We start from the raw sequence: 25,209 nt of genomic DNA on the forward strand, positions 1-25,209 counted from the left end.
AGAAATGTTAATTATTTATCTATGGAAGATAATATGGCATGCTGATCTATCCATTTCTTGACTAAAATCACTATGTAACCCAGTGGCTCTTTGATTACAATTATTAAAATAGTGATTAAAAAAACTTTAAGTCTTGAAAAAACTCCAAAAACATTCACAAAGAAAAGGTATTTAATACTGATTTTTCACTGGTTAATTACTGACCCAGCATATTTTATTTAGGCAAAATGTTTCTGGTAGGTATCTTGCCTCTGTTAATGCAGATGTTAGTAATACATTCCTAGTGCTTCAGTAAATGATAGAGAAAAGATGATCTTGATTTGCAGGCATACTGAGTTTGTTTGCAGAAATACCTGCTAAACAATATTAAATCTTCTTATAAAAGAAATTTCAGAATATTTTTGGAACAGCTTTTGAAAGGACTAGATGATGATAGCTGTCATGGACCCTGATATGCTAGATGGTATAGCATGTATGCTGATCAATTTTTTTCAATGAAACAAAAACAAAAACCCTGATAAGTTTCCTAATGTCTCCTCATTGTCTGTTCCTTACCATTAAGAAAAGGTTATTACTAAGAGATAAATCTCCCACTATAGCTATCCTTTTTGACATATTGATTAATAGTATTACTCTTTTTTAAACTTTTTTTAAGTTTCAGTGAAAATACATCTTTAGACTCTTATAGGTATATAATTTACCTATAGTCATAGGAGGTTTCTAGGAGACTAAGTGGATAGAGTACTGGGCCTGGAGTCAGGGAGATGTGAATTCAAATCTGGTCTTACACATTTACTAGCTGTGTGATCCTGGACAAATCACTTAAATTCTGATGCAGTGTCTTTGCCAAGAAAATCCCTTAGACAGTATTGGCATGCTTTGATCCATGTCACAAAACAGTCAGACATCAATGAATGACTGAAAAACATAACTAACCAAACCTGAAGTTATCTAACCCCAAATAAACCTGTGAAAACTGAGCATAACAAATCCTTTGAATTATTTGTGAAACTTGGATCCTTGCTATTACTTTAACACACATTTCTTTGTTCATCCCTCAATTTGTGTTTGGATATGGGAACTAACTCATATTTATGATCCAAACACCATTTTTTGTCTCTGTTCTCTCAGCTCCCTAGTTATGGACTCTGATTTGTATATAACCCTATGTCTGGCCCCTTTCTTCCAGGGATAGTGGGTGATCATACTCCAGTCTGTGAGACTTTAGCCTGCACCAGGGAGGACTTTTAGACTCAGCCTTTCCCTATTCCCATTTCAGGCTGAGACCAAGAGAAAACATTGAAAGCATGCATTAGCGATCAAAATACCAATGAGGACACATCCCTGGAGATTTACCACCACAATGAAATAAAGCATTTTTTTCTCATTTTGACAAGTATATGTGCTTGTGTGCTGTCATTCACCCTCCCACCTCCTCTTCTGGTTTGATGAAATATCCAAAATAAATTTATTAGTACTGAAGCAAAATGTCATGTACACATATAAAACCTACATATTTCCTAGCATAGTTTACCAATGATTTTCAATACATTTCTACCTTCACACATATAAATCTATTTCCTATGAAGAAATAAATACACTCTCTTCTATCTGACCTATCTTTCCAACATCATTTGACATTGCTTTTCCTTCAACACTCTTCAATTCAGCCAAATTGGCCTTCTCTTTTTATGAAAAAGTCCCTTGAAAACTAAAAACAATATGTTAATATGTGCAACAAAAATTATGCATAGAAAGAAGTGCCCTGGTGAGCTGTGGATAGATTCTAGACTTTGAGTCAGGAAGACCTAGGTTGAAACCCCACCTCGGAAACTTATTGGCCACATCACCAGAAGCAAGTCACTTAATTTCTCTGAGCAATTTTCTTCTCTGTAAAAATGGGGATAAAATCAACTGCAGTTGAGGATAAAATCTACTTCCCAGTTTTGTTGTAAGGATCAAATAAAACAATGTACCAAAAAGCACTATGCAAACCTAAAAAATTCTAGTTTGGGGGTCATTCTTGTCATTTCCTATGATGAAGGGATTCCTGGTGAGGAAACTGCCTCTATAAAGATTCATAAGATTAATACCTGCTCCAAAACACATTCTTAGAAAGATGCCTAGAACAAGGTTCTTGAAATATGGTCCCAAGACCCCCGGGATTCCTGAGATACTTTTCATTGGATCTATGAGGTAAAAAAAAATAGTTTCATAATAATATTGAGGTATTTTAATATTTAATAAAATCAATAGATCCAATCCACGTAATTTTAAGAGGGTACAAGGGTCCTGTGACTACAAAGAGAACCAACAGAGAGCCTAGAGCACTGAAACATTAATTGATTTACCCAGGGTCACACAACTAGATTATGCCCAAGGCAGGTCTCAAACTTACATCTTCTTAACTCAAAGGCAAGCTCTCTGCACTCTATACACTACTGTCTCCTTCTATATAAGTGCCCCTGTTATTGCTGGTAGAAGACATTACCTCAAATAAACCAGTAACTGTCACTTCCTGCAGATACACTGAACTATGTTCCACCAATCCATACTAATTTCTTTTCAGTTCCATTCTTTCCCTTACCTGGGTCCCTAGTAGTGGAGGGGTGCAGAGATCTGACCTTGCAAAGGAAGGAGTGGGTAAGAAGCAGGTATTCTGTGTAGTGTAGGAAGATTTGCTCTGTATCTTCTCATCCTTCCAAGTGGGAGCATTGAGGGAAGGGAGATCTCATCTCTTATTCTACATGGGTTTTTACAGGTGGTAGCATGTAGGAAGAAACCTTGCTCATAATAAAGTGGATGATTAAAGCCCACATTAATATTGGGAGTATTAGAGTATGGTAGGGGGAGGGAACATGGCTGTGCAAAGTAGTACCTTACCTGGAATGAGGACCTAAGTCAGGATGGGGAAGAAGAACGTGGAAGGCTGAAAGCAGTAGGCAGAGGGTCCTGGTTTTTGCCTGGATCACATTTCTTTCTGTCTATATATCTCTGTCTCTATCTCTATGTCTCTCTATCTGCTTCTGGAAGTCAAGATGGTGGAGTGAGAAGTAAGTCACTCTCACCCTCCCTTATTGACTCCTGAAAGCCCAGAAAATATTATCCAAAACAAATCTTGAATAGCTGAGCCAGCAGAAAGGTGGAGTGCAGCAATCTTGTAGCGCAGGAAGCTTGGAGAATTAACAGAAAAAGGTCCCTCTTGCTCTAGGGGAGGGGGAGCAGTACAGGACAGGAGGTGCCTCAGTAAGACAGCAGCAAGTCCCACCTCAGTATACCAGGGGGAGATCCTGAGCCCCAGGGTAATGGAGCAGGCAAGTACCAATACCAGGACCCCCTAAGTACTTCAGTACAGGAAAGGGAATCAGTAGACACCAGATCAGAAAACCACCATGTGTGACAGCCTTCTCCAGCAGCCAAATCTCCTGGTGCCTAAGCACAATTCCAGGAAACACAACTCCGGGAGGCAAAGCTTTAGGCTGACCAGACATTCCCCAGTAGTGAAACATCCCTGTGCAAGGCCTGGGAGAGCAGGAGCCAAACATTCTAGTGCAAGCCCGAGTGAGCAGGAGCCAAAGAAAGGAGTGTAAGGCCGGCGTGAGCAGGCATCCCCCTCCCCAAGAGCTTCAGTGTTAATGACCTCAGCCCATCACCAGGTAAGCTGCCAGACCCCTCCAGCCTACAACTGCCAGGATCTGATGCCCCAGCACAGAAAGCCAGTGACTAGGTCCAGGGCTTCCAGCACAAGAAGCTTGGGTCAGTGCCCTTTGCATTGCAGCGGGAGAGCTCAACTTCTTTTTAAAAGTCAGGAAATAGGCAAACACCATAAGTAAAAAGCAGAAAAGGACAGTGACCATAGATTCTTATTATGGGGCAGGGAAGCTCAAAGCATAAATTCAGAAGAGGACAAAATTGTCAATATACTCACATGCAAAACCTCAAAGGGGAATATGAATTGATCTCCAGCCCAAAAAGCCTTCTTAGAAGAGCTCAAGAAGGATTTTGAAAGTGAAATAAGAGAGGTAGAAGAAAAGTTGGGAAAAGAAATGAGAGGTATGCAAGAGAGAGTCAATAATTTGGAAAAGAAAGGACAAAAATTAACTGTAGAAAATGTCCTTAAAAACGCAATTGGCCAAATGGAAAAAAAAGTACACTGAAGAAAACAACTCCTTAAAAAGAAAATACTGCAAGCAGCTGGAAAGAAACAATTTAAATATCATGGAATCATAGTCAGGATTATGTAGGACCTTGAAGCTTCTACATTAAAAATTGGAACACTAATGCATTGCTGTTGGAGTTGTGAACTGATCCAGCCATTCTGGAGAACAATTTGGAACTATGCCCAAAGGACTATAAAGCTGTGCGTATCCTTTGACCCAGCAATACCACTTCTAGGTTTGTATCCCAAAGACATCATAAAAATGGGAAAAGGACCTACATGTACAAAAACATTTATAGCAGCCCTTTTTGTGGTGGTCAAGGATTGGAAATTGAAGGGATGCCCATCAATTGGGGAATGGCTGAACAAGTTGTGGTATGTGAATGTAATAGAATACTATACTTCCATAAGAAATGATGAGCAGACAGATTTCAGTAAAATGTGGAAAGACTTGCATGAACTGATGGTGAGTGAAGTGAGCAGAACCAGGAGAACGTTGCACACAGCAACAGCAACATTGTGCAATGACTAACTTTGATAGACTTAGCTCTTCTCAGCAACTCAAGGATGTAAGACAATTCCAAAGAACTCATGATGGAAAATACTATCTACATCCAGAAAAAGAGCCATGGAGTCTGAACACAGATGGAAGCATGCTATTTGCTCTTCTTTTCTTTTGTTGTTTTGTTTTATTTCTTACTTCTTATGGTTCCTCTGATTAGTTCTAATTCTACTATACATCATGACTAATGTGAAAATATGTTTAATATGATTGTATAAGTACAGTCTATATCAGATTACATGCTATCTTGCTGAGGGGGGGAAGAGAGGGCAAGGGAGAAATTTTAAAATTCAAAATCTCATGAATGTTGAAAACTAAAAATAAAGAAATTATTTTAAAAAAGAATGATCTGATTGGAGCTCAAATTGCCACTTTAAATTGCATCAGCTGAGCTTGTTTCCCTAAAGGAGAAACCCTAATGGTAACAAAGGGAAGAATTGGCAACCTACCCTTGTGCCATATTTGAACTCATATATTGCCCTCCCTCCCAGCTGATCTCTCTCTTATTCCAGGCTTATGTTAATGTCAAGATGAAGACAAAAGTTAATGGATCACGTATACAACAGCCATCTAAGAATGACACATCTGCCCTGGATACACATTTGTTCACATATTGTTCTCTTTAGATGCATAGAGAGCTAAAAAAGTATGTCTTAGACCATCTAGTGTTGTCCTACCACAAATCCTATGTAAAGATTACAAAATGTTACAGTTGGAAAAAATATCAGAGGTTATTAAATCCCTATACTATAAAGAGCCTGGATCTCCACTGTAATACATCTGAACATCAGCCTCTACTTGAAGACTTCCTTCCATTAGTTAGTGTGGTTGTTTATGAATGTATGAAGGGATTCGTTGCCTTTTAAAGCAGTTTCATTTTTTAATTAAATTTTATTTTTTTTCAATTAGCATGCATTTATTTTCTCTCCTTCTCATTTGTCCCACACCCTGAAAAAAATACATCTTGTAAAACAAATGTAGAGTTAAGCAAAAGAAACCCCATATTGTCCATGGTCATAAATGTATCTCATTCTGCTTTAGTCTACCTCTTATTCAGGAGGCAGGTAGCATTCATCTTCTTCCCTCCAGAATCATGATTGATCACTGAATTGATCATCACTCTTAAGTATTTCAAAGGTGTTTGCTTTTGCAACATTGTCATTATAATATAAATGTTTCTCTTGATTCTGGTCACTTCGTCCTATATAAGAACTTTGGTTATCAGAAAATTTTCCTTTATATAAAGCTGAAATATACCTCCCTTTGATTTCTACTCATTGATCTTAGTTATGTCCAGTAAGGTCAAAGAAATTAAATTCAGTCTCTTTTGTATATAATAACCCTTGCACATAATAATTTCAATTTCTTCAAATAGTCTTTGTATGATGAGGTTTTAAGGTTTTAAGTCCACTAAACATCTTTGCCACCCAGAACTAAACATATTATTTCAGTTATGGTCTGATTAGGGTAGAATATAGCAGAACTAGCATTCATTTTCTGTCATGGCCATCTCTTTATGACCCCATTTGGGGTTTTCTTGACAAAGATAATAGAGTGGTTTGCCATTTCCTTCTCTCATTTTACAGATGATGAAACTGAGGCAAACAAGGGTAGTCACATAGCTAATGAATGTTTGAGGCTATATTTGAACTCAAGTCTTACCAACTGCAGACATAGCACACTATCCGCTGCACCACCTAGATGCCCTAACAGGACTATTACTTCCCTTGATGTGGATACTATTCTTTTATATACATGACCTAAGATTGCATTAGATTTTTTGGTTGCCATATCATACTGCTGATTTTATTTTAACCTTTGGCCACATCCTATATAAGCCTCTGATCAGGGATATATAAACCAAAGAGATGTTTCATGATGTACTTCTGTTTTTACTTTGCTTTTGCAAACTAAACAGTAACTCCTATTGCTCAGAGTGGCCAAGAATAAGGGCTGTGAAATAGTTAGATTTATTTTGTCTAGATCAGAAGACACATCATAGCTTGAATTAAAATCATATGTCATTGAAAACAAATGATAGTTTTCAAGGAATGACACCAAGGGGCTTCTCCTTAGTGTTCTTCTTGTCACCATTAACAGTAGAGCATGATTGTGGCAGATACTCTAATTTCTGATGAAATCATTGATCTACTTTACAGAATTGGCATGTATATCATGATGCACAAAACAAACAAGTTATTAAGAATTCATTGGAAAAATTATTTTGTGGAAAGTTATGCAGTATTGGATATGCAATAATAATAGGATTTCTCTCACCCTTATAACTACTCTCCTGTCCTCTATTCACCTAAGAATGCTATTCTAGATCATAGAGGTAGAAGGGACCTCAGAAGTCAACTAGTTCAATTTTCTCATTTTACATGTGTAGAGACTGAGGCCCAGGGAAGTGAAAAAGATTTACCGAAGTTATATAGGTCCTAAGTAGCAGGGGAAAAAAATCAAACCTCCAGTATCATTTCTTGATCTCAAAATAAAGTACTTTTTACGCAATACTTCTTTTATAGATGATTGTGAATATGCAAAGTAGCATGCATAGCAACCTTAGGGCTCGTCCCCTTATTTTTTAAATCTTAAGTGGGTAAAAATTGTAGAGTTGCAACTATAGACTTGATATGATAAAACTATTTTAAACAATTAGAACTACTCCAAAATGGAATGAGATGTCTCTGAGTAGAGTAGTTTTCTTATTACTGTAAAACTTCATGTGAAAATCAGGTGATCATTTGTCAAGGATACATAAAAGGGATTCTATTTGGGTATGGATAAAACTAGATGGTCTCTGAGGTCTTTTCTGCCTCTGAGAATTTCCAATTCTGCAATTTAAATACACAATAAGAAAAATGAGACGTTGTTGCTTTGTTTGCCATATAAAATTATCTTTTATTTTTCAGAGAAAAGTTGAATGCTATTATTCTTAATGTTTAAGTAACAACTCTGACTTCACAATGAAGCTTTCACTACAATTTCAAGTTGCAGCCATGGAAACAGCACAAAAATATGGTGTCAAAAATGGAAGAAGTTGAATATTTTTATGAAGTGTGTTCTCTACATATCAACCCCAAAGAAGTATATTTTATAGACAGGTATATTGTGCGTAATTTTCCTAACTATATTTCATCATATAATCTGCCACTCATCTCAAACATCAATTGTTCATGGACTACATATACCTGATATTTTTAGCACTACAAATTATTGACATGAGAAAGCCTGGATGTGGAGTCTGTGAATAAACATAAAAAAGAAAGAAAAAAATAATGATGACCAACATTGCTCTTACTTCCATTGTTATGCCATCATTCTGAAATAATTTCAAATACAATCTATTATCTTCTCTATAGCCAAATGTTTACATGTTATATATCTCCAGTAGAATATCACTTCCTTGAGATTGGGGATGGTTTCATTTTTCTTTTAGTATCTACAGCTCCTATAACAGTGTTTGGTACATAGAAGGTGCTTAATAAATACTTTCTAGAATTGATTAAAGAAGAATTAGGCCTGGAAGTCATCAGAACTCAAGATAATAGTGGAATATTGTGGAGGTGTGTTGCCTGCTTGTCTTGTGGGTGGGAGTCAGCCCTTAGAGCCACCCCAGAGGAGACCATTATAATCAGGGACCAGCTGCCCTCAGGGAGATGCTCTGAGTTCGGTGTGGCTCACAGCAGAAGCCCAGGGGGATGTATTACAGTGGATCTTGGCTTGGAAGGGTCTTGACAGGATGGGTTCAGCGAACTTTTCAGAGCACTTAGGCTGCAGCAGCGTCCAGAAACTCCTTTCCTGCTGATGAAAAGGCCACGGATCCTATTCCTAAGGACTGCCCTGTCTCCTCCTATAATGAATGGGAACCACTTGAGGAGGTGATTGTAGGCAGAGTTGAAAATGCCTGTGTTCCACCACTCACTGTGGAAGTTAAGGCCAACACACATGAAAAGTATTGGCCATTTTACCAGCAGCATGGAGGCCAGTATTTTCCCAAGGAACATCTGAAAAACACTATTGCTGAAACTGAAGAAATGTGCAATATCTTGAAAATGGAAGGAGTGACTGTTAAGAAGTCTGATCCCATTTATTGGTCTTTCAAGTACAAAACACCAGATGTTGAGTCTACGGGTTTGTATGGTGCAATGCCCAGAGACATTCTGATTGTAGCTGGAAATGAAATCATTGAAGCTCCCATGGCATGGCCTGCATGCTTCTTTGAGTATTGAGCATATGGATCAATTATCAAAGATTATTTCCATCATGGGGCTAAGTGGACAACTGCTCCTAAGCCCACAATGGCTGATGAGCTTTATAACCAGGATTATCCAATCTATTCTGTATAAGACAGACACAAATTGGCTACTCAAGGAAAATTTGTGACAACTGAATATGAGCCATGTTTTGATGCTGCTGACTTCATTTGAGGTGGAAGAGATATTTTTGTACAGAGAAGCCAGGTAACTAATTACCTGGGCATTGAGTGGATGCGTAGGCATCTTGCTCCAGTCTACAGGGTGCATATCGTCTCCTTTAAAGATCCCAATGCAATGCATGTGGATGCCACCTTCAATATCATTGGACCTGGTCTTGTGCTTTCCAACCCTGACTGGCCCTGTCATCAGATTGAACTTTTCAAGAAAGTAGGATGGGGGGGTGGAGCCAAGATGGTGGAGTGAAAGCAGTGACTTGCTTGAGCTCTCCCCCAAATCCCTCCAAATACCTGTAAAAAATTCTAAAGCAGCAGAACCCACAAAAAGACAGAGTGAAGCAAATTTCCAGCCCAAGACAACCTGGATTGTTGATCAGGAAAGGTATATCATGCCAGGCTGGGAGAGGAGCGCAGTGTGGTGCAGGCCGCAATAACCCTAGAGCAGGCCTCAGAGGATTGAATCGCTGGCAGCTGTGGCAGTTTCCAGATTTCTCAATCCACGAATGCCAAAGACCACTTAGAAGGACAGTGGGAAAAGTCAGTGACTGTGGTGCGATAAGAAGCTAGGTCTCAGTCACAAGTTCTGAGCATGGGCCGCGGCTGCCTCCTGAGCTTCCAGGCCCACAGACTGAAGGAGAATTGAGTGGCTGATCAGAGGGGAACTGCAGGGATCTCTTTGCCAGTGCTGAGGCAGGAATATCTTGCTCTGGCTGTGCTTGAATCTGGGTCACAGTTCTGAGAGGCAGTCCTGGGGCGAGGAGGAGCGCTGGCATGGTGGAGCTTGTTGTGGTGGTGGAGAGGAAACATCTTGCCCCTTATCATACCACCTTGGAAGAACTGAAAATTTACAGGTCCGAAGAAGTATCTCTGAAAACAGCTGTACAAACCCTTGAAGTTTGGGAGAGTACATTCTCCACATTGGAAGCAGACTCTTACCTCAACAAAGAGTTTAAAACCCAAGTAATTGACTGGGATCATGATTAAGCAGCGCAAAAAGAGTCAGACTGTATTATCTTACTTTGATGACAAAGAAGATCAAAACATACAACCAGAAGAAGACAACAAAGTCAAAGAGCCTACATCCAAAGCCTCCAAGAAAAATATGAATCAGTCCCAGGCCTTGGAAGAGCTCAAAAGGGATTTTGAGAAGTAAGTAAGAGAAGTAGAGGAAAAACTGGGAAGAGAAATGAGAGTGATGCAAGAAAATCATGAAAAACAAGTCAACAGCTTGCTAAAGGAGATCCCCCAAAAATACTGAAGAAAATAACACCTTAAAAAATAGCCTAACCCAAATGGCAAAAGAGGTCCAAAAAGCCAATGAGGAGAAGAATGCCCTAAAAAGCAAAATTGGCCAAATGGAAAAGGAAGTCCAAAACATTACTGAAGAAAATACTTCCTTAAAAATTAGAATAGAGCAATTGGAAGCTAGTGACTTTATGAGAAATCAAGACACTGTAAAACAAATCCAAAAGAATGAAAAATTAGAAAGCAATGTAAAATATCTCATTGGAAAAACAACTGACCTAGAAAATAGATCCAGGAGAGAGAATTTAAAAATTATTGGACTATCTGAAAACCGTGATGAAAAAAAGAGCCTAGACATCATCTTTCAATAAATTATCCACGAAAACTGTCCTGATATTTTAGAACCAGAGGGCAAAATAGAAATTGAAAGAATCCACCAATCTCCTCCTGAAAGAGATCCACAAAGGAAAACTCCTGGGAATATTGTAGCCAAATTCTAGAGTTCTCAGGTCAAGAAGAAAATATTGCAAGTAGCCAGAAAGAAACAATTCAAATATTGTGGAAATACAATCAGGATAACACAAGATTTAGCAGCTTCTACATTAAGGGACTGCAGGACATGGAATATAATATTCCAGAGGGTAAAGGAGATAGAATTACAATCAAGAATCACCTACCCGGCAAAACTGAGTATAATCCTTCAGGGGGAAAAATGGACATTCAGTGAAATAGAGGACTTTCAAGCGTTCTTGATGAAAAGACCAGAACTGAATAGAAAATTTGCCTTTCAAATACAAGACTCAAGTGAAATATGAAGAGTTAAACAGGAAAGAGAAATCATAAGAAACTTCTTAAGGTTGAACTGTTTACATTTCTGCATGGAAAGATGATATTTGTAACTTATAAGACCTTTGTCCAGTATTAGGGTGGTTGGAGGGAAAAAATTATATGTATGTATATATGTATAGATAGATAGATAGATAGATAGATAGATAGATAGATAGATAGATAGATAGATAGATGGATAGATAGATAGATAGAGAGCACAGGGTGAGTTGAAGATGAAGGGGTCATGTCTGGAGAATAAAATTAAGGGGTGAGAGAGGATTATGCTAGAAGAAGGAGAAAGGGAGAGGTAGAACAGGGTAAATTATCTCACAAAAAAAAACAGAAAAGAAAAGGTTCTTACAGTAGAGGAGAAACGGGGGAAGATGAGAGGGAATGAGTGAATCTTATTCTCATAGGATTTGACTTAAGGAGGGAATAACATACACACTCAATTGGGTATGGAAATCTGTCTTGCTCTACAGGAAAATAGGGGGGAAAGGGGACAAGAGAGTAGGGGGATGATAGAGAGGAGGGCAGATTGGGAAAAGGGGTAATCAGAAGAAAATATTTCTGAAGAGGGACGGGGTCAAAAGAAAAAAATAGAATAAATGGGGGAGAGCAGGATAGGATTAAGGGAAATAGAGTTAGTTTTTCACAGCATGTCTACTATGGGAGTATTTTGCATAACTGCACATGTATAACCTATATTGAGTTGCTTGCCTTTTCAATGAGGCTGGGTGGGGAGGGAGGAAGGGAGAAAATTTGGAACCCAAAGTTTTAAAAACATGTGTTTAAAAAAAATGTTTTCACATGCAACTGGGAAATAAGAAATACAGGAAATGGGGTACAGAAATTTGTCCTGCCTTACAGAAAAATAGAAGGGGAAGGGGATAAGAGAAGGGGGGGAGAGATAGAAGGGAATACAAACTAGTGGAAAGGGTATTCAGAATGCATGCCACCTTGGGGTGGGGGGTGAGGCAAGATGGGGTGAAAATTTGGAACTCAAAATCTTGTGGAAGTAAATGTTCAAAACTAAAAATAAATAAATTTATTAATAAAAAAAAATCAAGAAAGTAGGATGGACTATATTTACTCCTCCAACTCCAATCATCTCAGATGACCACCCACTCTGGATGTCATCCAAATGACTCTCCATGAATGTCTTAATGCTGGACAAAAAACATGTTATGGTAGATTCCAACAAAGTTCCAATTCAAAAAAAGTTTGAAAAACTGGGTATTTCAACAATCAAAGTTAATATTTGTAATGCCAATTCATTGGGAGGCCATTTCCATTGTTGGACCTGTGATATAAGTCAATGTGGCACCCTGCAATCCTACTTTGACTAGAACTGGCCAGATAAGTGGTGGTGGCTGCTTAGCTTGAAATAAGCCTAGGAAGCTTACGTATAAGCTTCATTCTACTGCTAAAACAAATGCATGAGCTAGCTATATAGTGCTTTAAGCAATCATGTCCTTAACCAGAGTCTTGAACTTAATTTATTCTCACTCTCTTCCATATAAGGGAAAAAACTTAATTGCTAAGCCTTTCGGTTGACTTTTTGAAACATTTTGTTTCTACTTGTGTGAAAACTTGACAGTGTGTTTCAAGGCAAAGGTTAGCTGCTAGAATAACTTGGCCACTAATGTTTAACCATCTACCTGTTTAATTTTCTGTCCAAAAGGCAGCTTGAAATAATAGCCCTGAATTTAAAATTATTTGTCAAGTAGTGTTGTATTCACATTTTTTGAAAATAGGAAAAGTACTTAAGTAGTCACATTTTAAGTGGTACCAGATAACTGCCTCTTTTTCTAGTTGTATTTTGGTTAATTTTTTTATTTCCATTTTTTAAGATAAGCTAAAACTATGCAAACATCAAACGGAATTCTCCAGGAATTTTGTCAATATTCTCATCTCAACATTTAACATTTTCATATGACTTACCTCATTTCAAATGAAATGTTTTGTCCACATTTCCTGTTATTTCTAAGGTGCTTACAGAAATATTCAATGCAGCAAGATATAATTGTAATTTCTCATCTCTTTTTGGTGTGTTCAGTAGCTATACACTACTACATCTGCAAATTTCCTTTCTTTGGTAAGTTAAGATATGTTTACATAAGTGCAAATTCTTTAAAACATAGCTGAGAGATAAGAGCATTCAGTAATTAATGGAAAAGAACCTACATGCATACTTATGACCTGGTTTTAATGTTGGATACTAGACATGTATTTTTTATGCCAATAAAGATTTTTGTGTTAAAAAATAATGAAATATTGCTAGAGTCATTCAAATATATAAGGAAAGAGAGCTATCCAAAAATAACAAGAGATTTAGAAGGTTCATTTTAATTGACTTTTTTTCTTTGTGAATCTTTTAAAACTAAAAAATTAATTAATAAACTGTAATGAACTAGAAAAAATAAGCAGCACAAGTATTCCACTTGGATTCAAATCATGTAAAGAAGTTTGGATAGTTAGAGAACTATAATTAGATATATGATTAATTTCAACATATCTCTTAGGAGCCAACACAAATACTGTATTTTATAACAAGAATTACATATTTTAGACTTATAAAACACAGAATGATATAACCTCTGAAGAATTATGTTTGCACATAACCCAAAGGGCAAAGGATAGGAATGTGGTATAATAAAGTTACGGGATGATATCAAATAAGCATTTTGCAAAAGAGATGGCATGAAATGCATTGTTTCAGAAAAGCATAGGACTAGAAAAATAAGTGAGGTAGCCACGTTATAAGAGAAAGGAAATAATCAATAACCAGTGCATACCTGATGTGATCCACTTTGGAACATGGAATGTTCACAAATCAAGAGGCGTGCCCCTACTATAGTATGTGGGCACTAAACCAAAAATTTATGGGAGAACCTGGGAAAATTTATGGTAGGAGGACATGGGCAAGAGTCTCAGAGATAAGATCATAGATCCAGTGAGGTATCATAATCCATTTTATATGGTTTTAGTGTTTACAAAGCACTTTCATTACCACAACCTCATTGAATAGGTAGGGCAAATATTACTCTCTCCATTTTAGAGGTGAAGAAACTGAGATGTATAGTATGATTTGCCCATAATCATGCAACTAGTAAATATTAGAGCCAGGACCTCCACTCTGTTTCTTCCTCCTAGGTCCAGAGCTCTTTCCACTATACCTGATAGATGTTCTACCTAAACATTCAAGCACCCATTAATGGATAGAAAAATGAATAACTAAAATAGCATTTATTAAGTGGTTACTGTGTACTAGTAATAACCGAACACTATAGTCCTTGTCCTCAAGGAGCTTATGGCCTATTAAATGAAGACTATGCATGTTAGGGAGTAGTGATCAACACAGACTGTATTGAACTAGGAAGTTAGAAAGGGGATTTCAGTCATAGAGTAATTGATTGTCGTGTCCTCAGGAATAGGAGCATTGAGTTGTTTACTGTTCTCAGAGGTAGAAGTGGAAGGCATGGAGAGAATGGATGTGGCAACATCTTATGAATGCTAGACTCTAAGTGAGAAACATAAAACACTATGTCAGAACCAGCTGAAGCAATCTATGTCAGAAGTAGATGTCAAAAGAGAAGGTTGGAACAAAAAGTCATTGTTCAAAAAGTATAAATGTAAAAACACTGGCAGTCATTCAAGAATGGAAAAGAATGAAGCCCAGATCTGTATATAAAAACAGAGGATATTTTAAATGAGATGGACAAACAAATGTGTCTGTCACAATGGAACAAATCCAGTGGAAGAGTTGTTCCTAATTAACTCATTTACACTCTACAGAAAAACTTAGGTAAAACTATTCCTGAACATTATTTCCTGGTGGTTAAATAGCATTACTATATAATAAATACAGACAAATATATTCCTTTCAATGGGATCAAAAGTTATTTCAAAATGTCCTTAATCTAATATACTCAAAAATACAGTAGGTAATAAGTTAAAAGCCAATATAAAACTAAAAATATGATACAATTTTTTTAGGTTTTGGAGAAGTTAAATTTGTGTCTTTATAATTCAAGGATCATCAATTCCCAGATACACACTAAGGGTTATAAAATATAATATGTATGCCTAAAGAAAACACTAGAGGGAAAAGGGAAAGGATTGTAATAAGGACTCAGAGGATTTTTTTTTTTGCATCTAACAACCAGAAGCAATGAATTAGAATTGTAGCATCATTTATTTTCCAAATAATTGAAATGATTTCCAGGAAAAAAAAAGGGTCATTTTGTAAGAGTCTGATTTTTCTATCAATTCTTGAAAGAGTCAGGTCATAGAAATAATGAAAATTTCTAGAATCTTCCATTTAGACTGATAGAGAAGAGAAATGGTAATTAGCATGTGTAAAAATATAATATGGATAAGAAAAGTGGCTATCACTTTTTTTGAACCTGAAAAAAGGAATGTCTGAAGTGGGCAAGAAAATTATGAGTTTGCTATTACTTTCTGAGCGATCTACAAAAAGAAAAATGCAAAGAAAGCCTTTTCATTTTCTGAGGTGCAAGTGATTCAGTGCAATGAAATAAATACCACTATATAGTGGAAAGGAAAAAAAGGAATTTATATTAGATCAACTACTTGAGTAAAATACCCAAGAAGTTGAGAAGAATTTTTGAAAAGTAATAGAATAAAATTTAGGTTCTGTTCAGGTCTAACATAAGGCATCTACACCAGCATAGAGCAACGGATAAACAGTTTTATTCTCCTAAAACATAATTACATGTTTACTTGAGAGTTACCTAGATGAATGGCATATCCTAGAACTCGATAAATTCCTGTTATTTCATTTGCTTATAATTTTAGATTCACAGGATTTTGAACTAGGAGGGACCTTTGAGATCATGCCAGTCACAGTATCATAGATATAAAATCACAAGGAACCTTAAAAAAATATTGAGTCCAACCCTCTCATTTTACAAACTAAGGCTCCAAGAGTGGGTAAGTGAAAAGGCCACCCAGATAGAAAATGTCAGTTAGAATGTGAACCCAAGTCCCTTGATTCCACAGCCAGTATTCATTTAACTTTATCACATCGCTACCTGCATGAGGTAAACAGAAACTGAGGTAAATAGAAAGTTTGTGGCTTATCCAAGTTCACTCAACTGGTAGACCAAGTACAATATTACAGGGTTATTAACTCTTGGTCCAGGGTTCTTTACATTTTTTTTCACTTCCAGAGAATTAGTGTGTGTGTGTGTGTGTGTGTGTGTGTATGTGTGTGTGTGTGTGTGCATGTATTTGTGCATGGATATGTGTCTGTGTGTTGAGGTGAGGCAGATTCTATAACCAAGATTTATTTGTTGTGTAGCAAGAAGAATTATTTAAAAGTAGTTTACATCAATAAATATTTTCTTTGCAACATCAGCTCTTGCAAACCAACTACTGATTTATAAACTGGTGGTTCATGTCAGCAAATGGACTATGCAGACCCAACTGAATAATGAGTCCTCAGATATTGACATACTATAATAACCAATTTAATGAAAAATCTCTAGTGATGCTTCTGTTGTCCACAATTAGGAGTCAAGGATGTTGTTTCCTGTCTTTGGAGTATATCCAGGATATCAGAGTCCAGGGAGAATTATACCATTAAGATACCTTGCATCAATGCTTGAAAAAGGCAAAAAAAGAGAAAAGAGGTTAAATGGAGAGGGGTAAGGAGAGGTGATCAAATTTGTTGCTCATGAAATTCTGGGTTAATATTGAACAACTGTGAGTATATAATCATGTTTGAACATAGAAATTTTTAAAAATCAGGGCAAGACAAGGACAGAAAAGAGTCTAGGTGGAAACCTGATGAACCCACAGCCAAGTTGAGATACCTCAGAAGACTGGGGGAACTCCACTGGTTAGGAGGCTGATACAGAACCCTACCACACAATGCAGTCATGATGATTTTGTATATATTTTCTTTCATTTAATAATGTTAATTTAGGGTAATATGTGCCAAGCAACAATTTTGCCATCTGTCTAAAACAACTCTTCATCTCTAAGGTATCTTCTCATCTCCTCCTCCTACATATCTTTCTATTCTCTAACCTTCACATTTTCTATACACCTTTGAGGTACTGTACTTAGGTAACATGTAACCTACAGTCTACAGTGGGGTAGAATATGAAACCTACAGTTTCACCAAGCAACCTATAAATATTGCTCAATCTTGTTATTCACAAATTAACAAAGAAAAAGAACAAGCAGATTAACTCTTCCTTTCTCTCTTTTCCCCCTTACTTAAAAATATTATGTATATCTTTTGTTACATAGCCTATATTTCCCAATATATCTCACTATCACCCCAACTCCCAAAAAGCCACTTTCCATAATAAAGAATAACAAAGAGGAAAAGATAATTCAGCAAAATCAATAAATGAACAAAAAAATTTGACATTATATACAGCATCCCACATTTCAAAACCTCAACTTTCATAAAGGAATAGGAGAAATATTTTCTCATATCACTTCTTTAACAAAACAGCAAAATAAACAAAAAAATGGAACAAAAAAGTCATAAAAATTACCATTGTTACTTACAAAGGCTAGAAAAAAGATGTGTAAAATATCTAAAAGTTTATAAAAACCAGTCTATTACATAGAACTTGTTATTTTACTGCTGGGAAAACTGGAAAAGTGTGAGGCAGAAACTAGGCATAGACCAAAATCTCACACCATGTACCAAAATAAAGTCAAAATAGGTTCATGATTAAGATATAAAGACTGATACTATAAACAAACTGGGAGAGCAAGGAATAGTTTACCTGTCAGATTTATGGAGAATAGAAGAACTTATAACCAAACAAGAGAGAGAGAACACTACAAAATGGAAAATGCAAAATGGAAAATTTTGAATACATTAAATTGAAAACTTTGTGCACAAACAAAGCCAATGCAACAAAAATTAGGAGGGAAGCAGAAAACTGGAAAAGAATTTTTACAACCAGTGTCTCTGATAAGGGCCTTGTTTTGAAAATATATAGAGAATTAAGCTAAATTTATAAGAATACAAGTCATTCCCCAATTGATAAATAGTCAAAGGATATGAATAGGAACCTTTCAGATGAAGAAATTAAAGCTATCTATAGTCACATGAAAAAATGCTCTAAATCACTATTGATTAAAGAAATGCAAATCAAAACAACTCTGAGGTACTACATCACATGTATCAGATTGGCTAACATGAAAAAACAAGAAACAATAAATGCTGGAGAAGATGTGGGAAAATTGGACACTAATGCATTGTCGGTGAAATTGTGAACTGATGCAACCATTTTGGAGAGCAATTTGAAACTATGCCCAAAGGGCTATAAAACTGTGCATACTCTGATCCAGCAATACCACTATTAGGTCTGTATCCCAAAGAGATCATAAAAAAGGGAAAAGGGCCCACATATACAAAATATTTATAGCAGCTCTGTTTGTGGTTGCAAAGAATCGGAAATTGAAGGTATGCTTATCAATTGCCTCTCCCATGGTGCTTAGCATTACTATGTATTCTTTATATAAACTGGATATAAGTCATAAAAACACAAACTAAGGTACTGGGAATAGGAAGTGAAAGAGAGGTATAACTAACAACTGTCTTGGAAAAGGGAGGTGAGAGAAGAGTGCATATAGCACTGTCAGAAGTTCTACTAAAAATCACACGCATAGGACCTAGTTTTTAGGGGAAGCAGGAGAACAAAAGTAACTCATCAATTTATTTTCCAATTCAGTATCTTTCCATTCATTTTAATGCTCCTGGCTACCTTCCTACTTCCTCTTATTTGCATTTGTCACCCCTTCAAGAGATCCAAAGACCTCATGCTATCCTCTGTCCAAAGCATCCCCCTGGGTCTGTCAACCCCGAAAATGCCTCATGCTCTATAGTTACTGCCAGCTTCTTCCTTTCCCTGCTCTCTCTCAAGAACTTCTATTTTCTCAATTTACTCATCTGTAAAATGAGAAGTTAAATTAAATAATAATTACAACAATATTTCATGTTTATATAAAAAAACAACACAATTCTTAAAGCAGTTTCTTTATAGTTACCCAGCTAGGTTGAGCAAGTACATATTATAATATCCATTTTGTAGATGAGTAATTGAGACTCACTGAAGGGAGATAACTTTCTTGATCAGTGTTAAACTCGAGGGTATGAATCATGCCTTCTGATTTCAATATACAAAGGTAATATACAATCTTTTCATTGCTTACCATATTACCTTTATATACTCAGTGACTAATCTTGACTTACTACATAAAAGCAAAATGTTGGTATAAAAAGGCTTCCAGAACCTCTTTCACTTTTAATCATGAATGCAGTTTTCTACTTCTTTTAAGTTCAATAGTTTATCTACTAAGGCACATATGCTGAAGGAGTGTAACTATTTTACATTAAATCCTTCAAAATCAAAGTTTATTGCTTCACAAATAGTTTTTTTTAGCTGAATTCCATAAGCCATTAAACATTTCTTTCAAAAATATACCTTAAAAAGTTTTGAGGTAAAACAACTAAAATAGATCATGGACCAATGCTAAAATGCTGTGAAAAGGATAAATACATTTTGAAATAAATTCATGTAAGCTCATCAGAATTTAGAAGGAATGAAAGAACAGAATCCCACAACTAAAATCTCCTGAAGTGTGTGACATCTTAGTTCAGGTTAACATAAATTAGCAATAGAACTTTTTGTGTGTTGTTGAAAATTTCCCTCACTTTTATGGAAAAGAGTAAATAATTTCTTTCAAGCATTCATGATACCTCCTAGGGTCAGCATTTATGTAGTTATTCTGGTCTGGCCTCAGAAAGTTAGAGTAATACAGTAGGAATGCTTTACATCTACATCATCATGAAAATAGTCATAATGGCTAACAATAGCATTTACCAAAATGGCTCCAACTCTGGGTTTCAAATTACCTGCTAGTACTTAAAGGGACCTGTACTTTTTCAACTGATTCAGAATACTCATTTGGAGGGGAAGGGTTTGAGAAGCAGAGTGAAATCCATCTTTTCCTTCCTTGCTGACAACGGTTTGTTATTCAGAAGTGGGAATCAAAGAAGTGATGACAGCATCATCAGGTGTAACTGAACCAGGTATTTTCTCATCTCTCAAAGCTTAGATATGCTCTTATTTTCATGGATGCCCTAGAAATTATTCTCTACAATTTGTTATGGGCAGTACAGACTCTGCATTTCAACTTATATGACATGAACTCTACTGCTGACTCAGAATTTCTTCAGCAAAATTTCTGATAACTTTTTGTTTATGGTGTTGAAACAATAACTTATTTTTTTATTTTACTTTTACATAGGATTTGAATTAAACACACAATCTAATCTGGTGGTGTCAAACCCAAAAAGAAATGGGGGCCACTAGTGTATATATAAGGATATCTGTGGGTCACATATTGTCTTAGTTTTAAAATGTAAGGTGATCTATATTTTAGTCTTTTTTATTTATTTTATTTTATTTTATTAGGCCATTGGAGTTAAGTGACTTGCCCGGGGTCACACAGCTAGTAAGGGTCAAGTGTTTGGTCTGAAGCCGCATTTGAACTCAGGTCTTCCTGACTTCAGGGCCAGTGCTCTTTCCGCTGCTCCATCTAGCTGCTTCTATTTATTTTATTTAATATTTTCCAATTACATTTTAATTTGGTTCAGGTAGCAGACAGGCAAAGTTGTAGGATGGATGCAGCCAGAGTGGCATTTTTGACAAATCTGTTCTAATACAGTAAACATTTGTTAAGCATTTGCTATTTTCATGGCACCATTGGTACAAAAACAAAGAAAAAAACCCCTGCCTTCAAGGAGCTTATATTTGACTAAGAGAAAACAACACATAAACAGTTAAGTGTATAAACTATGATTTGAGAAGGGAGAGAGTACTAATGGTTAGGGGTTTGAAGAATAGCTTCATGTTGAAGGTGGCATATAAGTCAAGCCTTGAAGGAAGCCAGTGTTTCAAAGAGGTGAAAGGGGAGAGTGTGCTTCAGTCCTACCATATAGCTTATGTAAAAGCAAAGAGAATGTAGAAGTAACGTGGAGGTTTTGGAATGGAAAGTAAGGTAGTTTGTCTGGAATGCAGAATACACAAAAGGAACATTGTGAGAAACAAAACAAAACAAAACAAAACAAAAACAAACAAAGAAACAAACAAAAGTCTGATGAGGATGGTTGGAGTTAGATTCTGAAAGGTTTTAAATGCCAACTCAAGAAAAAGAGGATTCATGAAAGAAATTTGGTTGGAGTTGGATTTGGTAGAAAGGGAAGGACTTTAGGGAATCATATTAAGTACTATGCACTTCTGGAAATTAAAAAAAAAGACAGAAATGGAAGAAAGTTTTTGGAGAAATGGTAATAAATGTAAAGGTCAGGTATAAAAGGTATGTGCATTACCAGGACTGAGTTTAAGGAGTCTTAATGAATATATTGTCCTTATCAATGCACTTATTAGGCAGTGCTTAAAAAAGAACACAAGATGAATAATTCATCTGTTCTCATTGTCATTCAATTGATCAGTTGTTTGTTGCCTAGTAGAAAAACCTACCCTTCTTGTGACATTTTTCATGTTAAATATCATCTATATCTATTTGTAATAAACTGGATTTAGCCATCCTTTCATGTAGTAACAGGTGCAAAGAATGTTAAAATGTCAAAGAAAGCATAAGCCTTTGTCCTTTTTCACAAAGACAAATACTAATAAAAGACATGGCTCTACAAATAGTACACATTAGAAAATCTTTGGCAAGATGTGCTCATCCTCAAAACAACCTGAGAAAAACAGCATTAAATGAAGATGACAAACATGGATATCAAAATAAAGTAGACACAAAGGATATATTTAGGATAAAATTCTATGATGGCAGTGTTTTACATATGCCAGCATTCACCACACCTTATGGCAAACAGTCCTAAACACAGTAGGTACTCAAAGTTGAATGAAGGCAACAGAGTAGCATGGCACAAATAACACTAAACTTTGAGTTAAAAACAAAAATAAAAACTGACTTACATGTTCAGCTATGCCACTTCCTATCTGTGTAACCTCATTAATTTATTTAAATTCTTAGCCTCAGTTTCCTCAACTATAAAATGGAGGGCCTTATACTGCCTATCACAATTGAAATAATTTAAGAATAATCCTGAGAATTTGTTCATCTGTTTCTTGTATGGTTACATTTTTCTAGCTACACAGAATGCCAATATATGGTCAGAAGTCAAAAATGGGGAAAGATAATTGAATAGATTTTCTGTGATATCAGACACTAAAAAACCATTATGCTTTTGCCTCAAATAAAAACAAATTTGTTAAATGAATCATAAGGTATCTTCAGTTTTACCAATAAGAGTCCATTAAAATTGCAAAATTGATTTGACTCATGCCCAACCTGACTGATAGACAGGTTCTTTCTCCTTGCAGGCAGCTTAACTCTGTTTCTGCTTGGTTGGTTTTTGAAACTGTTGATTTATTCACTCTTGGTTTCCCTTTTGAAACATCTGGACTTATCCTGTCTAGATCTGCTTGATTGTTTTATGAGGTAGAGCTTCAAAGAGCAGGGGAACATGATATGAGAAAAAAAAATCATACGCACATTTTGATATTTCAAAAGAAGCACATAAATGTGAGTGCACATGCACAAACACTTACACACACAGAGGGATATAGATTTCCCTACTCCAACATACACTTACTTATGTCAGCTCTTCTCTTTTGATGTAGTTATGTAGATTAATAAGAAACAACCATTTTGGATGGAATCCTTAAGCTAACATGTGCGTAGATTAGTAAACAGATGCTAGTTGCCTGTTACCAATGTTATGACAATAATGTATTTCTACACATTTTGTATGGGCTGTTGTCACAATTCAGGGTCACTTATATTAAAGAAATTCTTCTTCCAATACTGTATCATTGCATGGAAATGCCCCTGCCTTCTCTAAATTGCCAGAAAAGCATAGATATTGCCATATCTTTCTAAGATGGAAAGGCTTCTGATATGGAGAGATGAGAAACTAGTTTGAAGATTAGCTTAGCTAGATTCATAAAAGCTTATAAACAGAAGTATGGGCACCAGACAATAATTTTTTTTGGTTATAGAATCTTGTGAGATTGCCTACTACATGTCAGAACCATGGAAAGAGACAGTGGCAAAGCCTATATAAATGAGTTTAGTAAGCACCACAGCTTGGGAAATGGGTACAATGAGCCACAGAAGGGCTGAATTGTGCTACCATTATGGGAATGTGACCAGTAAATACTGAGAAATTTCAAAGAAGAGAAATAATAGTACCTGTTCTTGTTAGTTATTTGATTGGCTGCTATTGCAGAACTGCTGGGAAGATGTTGTTTATGGAAAATGATTCAGAACCAGGTAAGCTTCTAGAGTGTGGGAAAGATAAAGGTATGTCTGCATTTTCTAGCATATGAGAATGTAATTGTGTTTCTGTGAATTCTTCCCAGAACAATAAAGTGTATGTATTGCCAAAGAGGTTATATTTTGGGCAGGTAGTCTGCTAAGACTTTACTTGATCGCTCTCTGGGGATTTGAAGGAGTGATGGTGGTAGAGACAGTCTTTTTGTACAGGTGATGATATAGCCTGAGAATGAAGAGACTGCATCTTTGACAAAGTAACTGCCTGATACTCTTCCCCACAAGCATTTAGGTGTGTTTTAGAGATCTAGATATTTAAGAGAGTTAAAAAAAAAGAAAACAATAAAAAACCCACAAAAAACAAAAGAAAAAAAAGTTAGAGTATGAAGAGAGTATTCACTTTTATGAAATTAAATTTAGTGTCTCACAGTCAAGTGCTATTGTGTCATTGTCCTCTTCCATTTATTCATCTGACATCTAGATAGTCTATATAAAATTACATATATTCTACACAGAATATAAAGAATATTGACCATTGGAATTATTGAGATGTATCATCTTATAGTTTTAACTTCTTGGCTATCTTTTTCCTTGCCAAAATCAATGCAAACTCTGTTTATGGAGGCAGTGGCATATAATGACAGTAATTCATTGTTTATACGTTAGTGATTTTTTACTTACTATTCTTTATATGAAAATTGGTACACACAGTAAAATATTAATTTACATTTATAATTAGGTAAACAAGGCTATCTAAAAAGTAGTTTATTATTTATTTCTCAATACTGCGTTAGAGCCTAGAATTACATATAATTTTATTGCCTAATATACTGACCATCTAGCAAAATTCAAAATATAATTCTAATGTGAACAGAAAGCCAATTTACAAAAGGGTAGTTAATCATTAATTTAGTTTTTTTAATTCTATTTCTTTGTATATCCTATTGTCCGTTGAACCTAAATCAAATTTAACTTTTATTATATGGCAGGAATAGAATCAACTATAATATAAGAAGCAGGAGAGGTATTCATTAAGGAGTAACTTTGTTATTTCTATATTAATTACGCTCAAAAAAAACCCCACCCAGTTGCTATAGCAACAACAGCCAAAATGCCCAAAGACAGCTATGTCATTCAGTGGATAGAGTGTTGGACCTATAATGTGGAAGATGAGCATTCAAGCCCAACCTTAAGCAATTGCTAGTTGTGTGACCTTGTGCAAGTCATGTACTCTAGCTTCAGTTTCTTCAACTGTAAAATAGGGATAGTAACAGCACCTACATCAGAGTTGTTGTAAGGATCTAATGATATAACATTGTAAAAGCACTTAACACAGAGCCTGGTGCATAGTAGGCACTTAATAAATGTGTCCTTCCTTCATTCCTTCCTTCTTTCCTTTCTTCTTTCCTTCTTTCCTTCTTTTTTTCCATACAAATTTCCTAATATAATATCAACTAAACCACTCGAACATTTTACTATCAAGTTTTTTTAAACTTCTTTCTCAATTAGATTTCATTTTAATTTTATTTCAGGGTCTCTATGATATATAATGAGAGTAACAGCTGAGCTGTTCCACCATGTACACTTTAAGTAAGAGTATTAGAAAGAATTTAG

General features: G+C 35.9%; 1 protein-coding gene and 1 pseudogene across 1 annotated transcript in view; one reads left to right on the forward strand and one right to left on the reverse strand.

The window, feature by feature from the left end:
- CNTNAP2 (contactin associated protein like 2) overlaps positions 1-25,209 on the reverse strand; it is a 2,649,987-nt gene that overhangs the window by 1,323,552 nt on the left and 1,301,226 nt on the right. The gene's annotated exons all lie outside the window — the stretch shown is intronic.
- Positions 8,423-12,578, forward strand: LOC114039182 (annotated as a pseudogene).

Source organism: Vombatus ursinus, unplaced genomic scaffold (assembly GCF_900497805.2).
Source record: "Vombatus ursinus unplaced genomic scaffold, bare-nosed wombat genome assembly UNPS02011649.1, whole genome shotgun sequence".
In the NCBI taxonomy this organism is placed as follows: Eukaryota; Metazoa; Chordata; class Mammalia; order Diprotodontia; family Vombatidae; genus Vombatus; species Vombatus ursinus.